Raw genomic sequence first — 9636 nt, 5'->3', positions numbered from 1 at the left:
GACCCAGCAAGCATCAGGCTGGCCAAATCGAGATTTTCATCAGCCACCCCATGGTTTCTCATCTGCCCTTCATGGTTAAGGGTCAGGCTCCTTTTGCTTCTCCAGTGCCGCCTGAGCATCCCCTCCTGCCAGCGTGGGCATGCTGAACCTTGCACCGGGAACTGGTGGCCAGCCAACCTGGCAGCTGAAAGGATGGGTCAATAACCTACTGTTGTGCATCTGGCCAGTGTATCTGTATACTGTCTGCTACATGGGGTCAAAACTACCTGGGTGCCAGTCACAGAGCTCCCACCTTCTCAGCTGCTAAGGGTGGCTTTTCCCTCAGAAGCTGGTGGAGATTGTACCCGGGAAAATGTGAGTTTTGCCTCTGCTGGGACCTTCTTTTTCTGCCATGCCTCAGTGCAAAGACTGGCTACTCTACTGTAAATGTCAAAAAGCTCCAAAATGCTGGACAGCTGATACTGCTCAAAAGACATCCTCTCCCTACAATCCTAAAGTTGCAAAATGGGTTCCTTGACAGGCGCTCAGAGGTACTCTTGTCCCCAGTGTGCAACAGGGAAACTGAGGCAAGGCAAGCGTGGGTGACTAGCACAAGGTCATACATGCCAGTGGGAGTTCTGGGAATAAAGCCCAGAAGCTTCTGGCATATTGAGACACAGGCATATATTTCATACCGCCTTGGCAGGCTGTGGATGCTCTCCTCTCCTCCCCTCACTGTGTGTGCCACAGAAACAGCCTTTGTTCTCCGTAACTTGCTTCCAAATGTTTCAAACATCGCTTCTGCTGTAAAACTGTAAAACTCGTGCTCAGTCTCTAAGGAGCACTTGTCCAGACAGTATGTGGCTGCTTCTGCTTGCTGCTAGGCTGGACTTCTCTGATCCTGACTATTTGCCAACTTCTATACCTTTGGTCAGCATTTAGGGTCACTCTGGAGAGCTTGTCTTGACATTTCTACTTGTTAGAGACCTTCTGGCCACTAACACTGATCATGAGGACATTTGTTTTCCTTTGGCTTTACCAAAAATTTCTACTTCTGCTTATAACTACAACTTTTTCCCTCTGCTAACTTAGCAAAAAGCTAAGGCAAAAAGAGACCAGCCTATTAGCAACCCACAGGATGGTCTACATCTGATTTTATTAAATTGTTTGTTGGCTGAAACCTATGTGGAATGTGGGTCGAGTCTTTCAGTGAATAAGGGATATTTTGGAGTGTATCTAGGACAACTTGTGAGCACCACGGATAACCATTAAACTGTTTGTGGGCTCTCTGCTGTTTTTTTTCTTGGAAGGAAGTCCTGACCTTGAAAGTTGTGCAAACACAGGAGTTGTGCAAACACGTTTCCCCTGCTCCCTTCTTGCCCTGCATGCAGCACCAGGGATGGTATCACACACTCTCCACACACTGATGATAAGCTGAACTAACAAGAATATGAGGAAAATGTGCCAAACCTGCAGAGGGAAATGAAAATCAAATCCCCTTTCTCGCATCAGCGTCAAATTTTTATTTCTTGACAAGATAGGAGCTCTGTGGAAGGGAAACGAAACGATTAAAAAACAGATAAAAACTAGAAAGAAGCTGCATATCCAAGTCATTCACTGCCCTCCCGTGGCTGTGTGTGAAGCACATCCAAAGCACTCAGCAGCAGAGGAAGGCCTCCTCTTCAAGTCCATGCAAATACATTTGCCAGATTAGTAGATTTTCTTCATCTTGTCTTTCCCCATCACTTAATGTTTGGCTTTTGGCTGAAAAATAGTTTATACCTTAAATATGGGTAGAATATTACTAGAAAATAACAGAGGGTATGTTACATGTACAACTGAATTGAAAAACCATCAGAAGGTACAATGTATTAATATGAAGAGTTCTTTACAATTTTTGTAAAACTATAGTAGTGCATTCTTGTGACAAAGGGAATTTAGAAAATCTTGCTATAAAACTATTATTCTTTGAAATTTACTCCATATTTTTCCTTAATACAACACAAGAGTCCCTGAAAAATTCCTGATCAGGTGCAGATGGGATTATAGAGCCTTACTCATTTTCCTGTGCTGTTGCCAAAGAGGAAGGATCGGGATTGTCAAGTGTGCTGGAATTGTTATTTTGCAACTTTAAATCCAGCTGCATTTTTGTCATGTGCTGCATTTGTTGTCAAGAGATATACACCCGAGGACTAAGAGATGTTTGGAAATTCTAAATCAAAAATTTGAGTACATTTTTCAGAGTTTATGCTGTTTGCCTAAACTGTTTCCCACTTTTGCTCATCAGTAATCTACAAATTGCTGAATTACTGCCACACTGCCGACACCACACAGGGGAAAATAATGGGAAGATGTGCTGTCACCACAGAGGCAGAAGCTGAATGACAGGTGTCATTGCAGATGTGATAATTAAGGGACAGCATCTCTTCTCTGGATGTCCCCACACCATGCAGTGGCAGGGGAATCCAGCAGAAGGATGTCCCTTGGGGCCCAAATCCACTGCAGCCACCCTGTGGGCTGTTGTGAGGAAAATCCTGAGCAAGGGCTGGAGAGGGAATTTTCAAGGATGTGCAAGTCTTTCTATTAAAATACAGCTTCTCAGTAAGTAGCCAGCACAGAGGGAGAAGGCTGGGCCCTGGTTTCCTCTCCACGAGAACACAGAAGAGATGACTGATTTGGTGAGATGCAGCAAAGCCTGGAGGCATTTGTTTCAGCACAACATCGTTCATCCAGAGAGCACGTACACTTGGACAGCTATGCCCAGACACCACAAAATGAAGAGTAGGTGGTCAGGAACTGAAACAAGAGAAACTAAGGAGGCAGATTTGTCAGCACAGGGGGATCCAGGAGTCAGCCAAGCATGCTGGCGAAGCTGTGCTACCACCACCTGTGTATCCATCAAAGCAAGCACAGAAGAGGTATTTGCAAAGGAATGATTCAGGACAGAACTGGGAACTTCCCTGCAGCTGACAGCAACTGATCATTAACAAGGATTCTGCAATAGAAGAAAGGGGCACAAACAACAGAATTATGTACTCTTCCCTGATGTATAAACACAGCAAGATTGGATGGGACATCTCATGTCTCTCTTCTAGGAATAAGACATAACTAAAATCAACAGCAGTGTCACATGAGCAACCCCTTGAAGGAAGATGTCAGGGTCTTTTTTGCAGCTTCTTCCAGCAGATCTCTTCAGAGTCTCTTTCAATTTTCCCCAGGAAAGAAAATAGGAATATTTATGATCAAAAGTTTCACTACTCGATCCTCTCCTAGTGAGATGGCAGACTGCACGAACAGGAGGATGCACATCATCGTGTGCAGGAGCAGCCAGCTCTGCTGGAGACTTGTCAGAACAACCAGGAGGAGGCTGAACAGCACAAGCAAGCTGAAGGCAAATAAGGTAGAAGCCCAACTTCAGTCATCCACAATGATGTTTTGCTGAATGCGAAGTGGATGATTTATTTCTGCTTCCTCATATATGGCTGCTAAGAGATGAAACACCAAGTAGGGAGCACAACACATTTCAAAAGCATGGTATGTCTGCATTAGATGATGTAATTTTGCTGCTGAAAGCTTGTGGCCTGATTCACTTGGCTTGAATGTTAAACTATCTGACTATACCCTGCTTAGGATGGGGAGGTTACAGGAGGGAAAGTTCAGCACTTTAAATTACAAACATCATTTAGTCATTTAGAGTTCTGGATACACAAAAACTAATGACATTTTTGAATACATAAACAAAATGCTGACTAAACTAGGCCAGAAGGGGGGCATCCAAGGGGTCTGACATCTCTGGTGCCAGTCAATCACTCGTATCTATTTCATTTCATTCACATGTCAAAGAGAAAAATATTTACTTGCCTAACAAAGCTTTGTGTGCTTCTGTTAGCCGTGGTCTGATGACATGAGCTCCCCTCAGCTGCAGTACAGGGGCAAACAGGCTTAGATTACAGCTAAAAACAGCACTTCTGTTTGAGGGAGATTACACACAGAGTGAGAATGAAAAACCAGCTAAACAGGGACTTTGTTGGGCCTTTCCTTATTCGGGGCATTGTTATACCAGATCAAAATCAGGGTGATTGACGCCTAAGTTGCCATTTTAACCCCAGCACGGAAGTTTAGGGATGTGGAATTAATAACTGGTCCTGGTGCCTCCCAGCAGCATGCCCCCCTCCCAGGGGCATGGTGTGAGCTGTTTCTTGGGCCAGGGCTGCATCAAACTCATTGCTCTAATTTTTTTTTTACTTTGAAGCATCATTCAGTCTTGAATCTGAACAGAAACAGGAAAGTTTCTTAAGATTTGCAAGCTGAAATGCTGCAGGATGACTTGTTCTTCTTCAACTTTTTTTGCCTCATTGAGTGACAAAGAGTGTCATGTGAAGAGGCTGCCCCAGGGGGCTACACCATCCCAGGCTGCAAGGAAGTATTCACCCCAAAATAAATGACTTGTGGCTCCTTCGAGTAATTTCTGCCATGTTTCAGTATCTGTGAAACTTAATCATCAATATTTGTAATAAAGGCTGTACGAATTAGGATTTTATAAACATGTTTACCTGAATATTAAGTATTGTATTAATCATTTCCTTCCTCATCCCGGTTTCTTTTCCCTCTCCCCATCTCCTCAGCCATCAAAAGCCAGTAGAACACAAGATTGTCTGCAGAGCCAAGAGACTGTTTAATTTAGATGATGAATGAATTTCTTCCTGACTTACAATTCAATGAGACAAGTATGCACTTAGATTTGTGCAAGTAAAAGATGTTACAGAATCTACTAATGGTTAGTTCCCATCCCGAAAAGAAACCTCAAACCTCAGCAGCAAACACAGAAGTTTCTCACCTTATTAGCATGGGAAATGCTCAATGTTAAGGTAATCTGATAACAGTCATTCTGAAACTTTCAAGATGCCACCAAGCTTCAGAGCCTGGTTTTATCTTGGTAAAAGTTTATTCCAAAATCTACCTAGCCAGCAGCAGCTACTTCAAGACAGCCTGAGCCATAACTGCAATAAAGCATGCTGCTTCCTACAGACTTTGTGAACAGGAACTTGCCTGCTGCAGCCACTTGATCTCTATTGTCAGGTATCACAGTGTTAAATAAGATGGCGAGAGACACCCTCCTGTGGATCTCATCCCCTTTCTTCCCCATGAAGCTTTACAATCATACTAGCTAGAATTTTAAAGCTTCACATAATAACCATAGGTTTGCATGTGTAAAATGATTGCCTGTCTTCTATTACACTCCTATTCAAAGATTCTGGTTTACCCCATTTGTTTAAACGCTCGCACCTCACCAGTCGTGGCTATTTGCCAGAGTATATCACAGTACATGGTCCTTTCTGATGCCACCAGGCCCATGGAAAACAAAGCTCCAAAGCTCTCCAAAACCTATGTACAGATTAAAAAAATGTATTTAATAATAGGCAAGGCATATCATTGTGAAGCGTTCAATATTTATGCAACCAAAACCACAGACAGATTACTTTTACAGTCACACCATTCATTCTTGTTTGTCATGTTTTTTCACTTATTGTAAAAGTACTAATATTTTCATGGCTTTCAATTTAAAAGTGAAGATTTCTTTAACAACTTTTCTGAGGGATTTGATTTTGTGAACTACTTCAGTAAGCAGGCTTTAAAATGGCTGCTATTCACTCTGGCACTCCAAGTGGGTTCCAAATGTATCCATAGACATATAAATTGTGTATCAGATGGAGTTGCTTTTTTTCTCCTCTTCAGTTCTCCTCTTTTGGCCTCAGCAGAAATCAAATCCCTAACAATAGTTACAGCAGCTAGAAATTCTTCATATCATCCTCACACTTCTACAATTCTTTGTTATTCTGCAGGATTTTGGTAGCTGGTTATGTGCTACAATGAAATTCTAACTTGTGTTTGTTAAGACATGTAGAATAAAGTGAGTGTACTATTTGAATTATTTTATGGGAATAGCGGGGCTGGCATTGGCTTTCAGAAAATAGCTGGGAGAATATTTACTATTCAGGTAGCACTAAGCTGGGCAAGCAGAGTAGCTACAGTCCCACCTTTAAAATGTGTAACCATACTTTACAGTTGAAATATTACAGGAAAATTCTCCGGAGCTGTAAAAAGCATGAGCTGTTCACAACTCGCTCAACTACTCAGAAGAGAGAAGGCACAAACTTCACCCCCTGCTTTATCAAAACATGCACACATTTGGGAGCCACCTGCTTTCACAGTGATGCTTTCTTCACCAGCAAACCTTCGCATTTTCCCCTTCTGAATCATTGTGTGACAGTGAATCACTGATGATCTTCAGCGGCAGGACCAAAAATAGGGTTGGGCACAGAGAAAGGCTGGGGTAGGGGCAACCTTTCCTATGTTCAGCCCTGGGTCTCCCAAGCAACAGTGAGCAGGCTGTTCTACCTCCAAATACTTCAGATCCTCCTGGGAGCAATCACCTTTCCCTGCTCCACGGGCTATTTCTGCAGTGCTGCACTCACAGTGCCGAGAAGCCGCAGCAACAAGAGCCGCATTAGCATGCGGTGAAGTTTGCACCCCGGGTAATTATGGTTTTCTTTGTCACAGTGAATCACTGCATGTGAAATTACGGCAATTTCCCTATGCATAGATGTAGTTGATAAATCAAAGCTGCTTACTAGATAATAACTGTGCTTCAGGTGGCTCCCAAAGAAGTGCTGCCTTCGAAACCACAGCCTAACCTCCAAGTCTTCACGCCTAAGCAGAGGAAACTCAGCTCCCTTCACTGCTGTCCGTAAGGTTAGCACACCCTCAGCCACCACAGAGTCTACTGTGAAGGACAGAAAAACTGCTTCTGCCTGGTGACAGCCCATGCCACCTCTCTCCAAATGTTAGTATTTCTGTATCATACTTCTCCTTTAAATAATTTCCTCCCTGATTTGATAAACAAGTCTTTATTTTAGACCCTCAATTTCCATCCTAATCAGCACTTCTCTAAGACCCTCTAACCCACTTAAACTGCATCTGCTAAGAAACTATTTGATGCCTATTACTTGTTTATGTCTTTCCTTCTTTCTCTGAGTCCACCCACTGGCGCTTCCTGTATCAAATTCCAATTTCTTGCACTTAGTTTCAATGCTCTTGACAACTCTATCTTTCTAGTCTTGTCTATTACTGCATTTATCAACTTGTTAGTATTTTTGAAGCACCCAGAAACCATGGTAATGACTGCCACAGAGAAGCTCACGAGGAAATTAATCATTCTGCTTCCACTGTAGAACTTGAATCCTGTGCAGTAAGTATGGCTTGGGGTCGAAACTCCAAAAGAAATCCCCACCAGCTCATCATTAATTCATCACTCTCTACCCCCTGCACCAGATGAGGCAGAGGTCTTAAGGAAAAAAAACAGTAAGAGAAAGAAAGAATTGAAATCTGCACTCCATACCTATGCAAAAGAGGTGGCATTAAAACTACGTGTGCAATGGAACTCTGGTATTTCCTAACCATGGAGTGCTCAGTGTTAGAGTCTGAAGTTCCCTTGAACAACTTCCTCTGCCTCAAACGGTACATCATGGCCCATAAAAAGTATCAAAGCAGAGGTGATCACTGGGATTTCAGGTAAAGACACAATCCTTTTTGGGTGGGATTCAGCCTGGGATTGTGGTGTTAAATTTGATGTCTAACCATAGGGCACACTTCTGAACCATGTTCATCTCCCACAGTCCCCCCTGGAGCTCTGGATCATGCAGTCAGTTCAGCAGGAACAGTTCAGCTCACCTGACAGCAGACACTTCTGCTCTGCTGAGGAGCCCTGAGGCTTCATGGCCATTCAGAGCAGCTCCTCGTGGATTACAACAATGCAGGCACCTAGAGAAGCCTAGAAAAGTCTTAAGATAAAATCAAATGTTCATGGCTAAATGCACAGCCAACACTGCAATAAGACTATCTCTTTTCTCGGTGCACCATTTTTGCTCAGACTACAAATTTCACAGCTGGCAATCTGAGCCACTGAAGAACACTACATGCAAGGACTCATGCTGGCCAGATTATTTGGGCCCTACCACAATATAAACGTTGAATAATATTAGTTGCAACACCACCATCACTTTCCTTTTCCCCTTCGTTGTTCCCTCTAGGTAGGATTTGTTTGCAGCTCTTTAGCCATCATTTCAGATACTGTAGATAGCCTGTCTGGCCTCCAACTGCTGCTCCTGGTCTCAGGTCTCACCTGGATCCTGCCAGCCTCAGGTCTCCCAGGACATGCCTCACGCCCTTGAGCCCATCTCACAACAGACATTAGCATGCAGGAAAAGCTGGCAGAGTTCTCACCAGATGCTATGAACAACTTAACTGGAAAAAGAGCAATATTAGAATGTTTTGGGGTTGAATGGACCTTTACAGGTCCACATTACACATCATGCGAATCCCACTGAAATGAGTAGGGTCATTGCCACACAGGATCTGGCCAGTAGATAAATGGCTTTTCAGGGAACTTATTTGTGCAGTGCCCCAAGGGTTGCTGTCCTGGGGCACTCTTGGACCATATGCCTGCCTCCATCTCCTCACACAGAGAACACAGGCACACACACCCCCACCTTTTTGGCAGCACTCTGAAAGATCAGGTTTACCACCAGTTACTATAATTGACCAAATTCCCACTGGCAAAGCTGCAGTTAGCAGCTGTGTGTGCCCATATGACCCACAACTACTGTGTAGCATCCAGACTATTTCTCACACACCCCAATTTAGAGTTTTTAGGAGTAGGAAATAAACAAGAGTTTGAGTACTTCACCAAGATAGAAGTTCACTAGTACAGAGAGACCTGAACTTGACAGGACTCTCTGCTTTGGCTGCCAGCTCTTCCAAGCTTGCAATATTTAGTGTTCCAAGTTCTGTATTTAAACCTAGGTGCACATTTCTGACCTCTGTGTATATTAAAACATGGAAATTTCTACCCTTCATGGAATGAAAAAGTCTATAAACAACCTCACCAGTCATAATAGTTTAAGGCAATGAAAGGAGCTAAAAATCTGCTAGAATGGTACTACAGGCTTGGACTTGACTTGTCTTTGTTTTTTTGCAAGGGGGGGTGAGGCAGGTGTGGTGTTATTTTTTTATTTTTGTTTGGTTGGGTTGGGTGTTTCAGGGGGTTTTTGTTGTTGTTGTCTTTTTAATGCAACACTGACACCATCACTCTGTGAGGTCTGAAAGCCCTGTGTTGTTTTGCAGCTTCACTGTCTGCCCGCTGTTGCCCTGTGTTTGTTCCAGCCAGGTCATGTCTCCTCCTCCAGGTCAGCCCCTCTGCTGCATTTGGAGCAGCACACTAAGCCTGGCCAAGGACTTGCACTTGCTGAAAATTTTCCAAAATATAGTGAAACCAGCTATCACTGTGCTCTGAGCAAAGACCTTAATGCTTCTGCACTCCTGAGAGAGTTGCCTTCTCAGGATTATTTTCACACTGGCAGCAGTAGCCATAAAAACAGAGTGAGGAGAGCAGGGACCCCTCCTCAAATCAAAGTTTATGTCAGTTCTTCCTCTTGTGCTACACCCTGAAATCCTTCCTGAGAGTCAAGGGGAGAGGGGATCAGTGACAGAATGGCTCCATTCAAACAATGCTGGCGGCTAAAGTATTTGCCTGGGGAGATGAGGGCTTAACTGACTGGTCATTAAAGTTTCATGAAATCCCCACTCTCAAGAGAGCAA

Source organism: Parus major, chromosome 3 (genome assembly GCF_001522545.3).
Source record: "Parus major isolate Abel chromosome 3, Parus_major1.1, whole genome shotgun sequence".
Taxonomy (NCBI): domain Eukaryota; kingdom Metazoa; phylum Chordata; class Aves; order Passeriformes; family Paridae; genus Parus; species Parus major.
The sequence above is the reverse complement of the archived record's forward strand: the minus strand, read 5'-3'. Positions refer to the sequence as shown.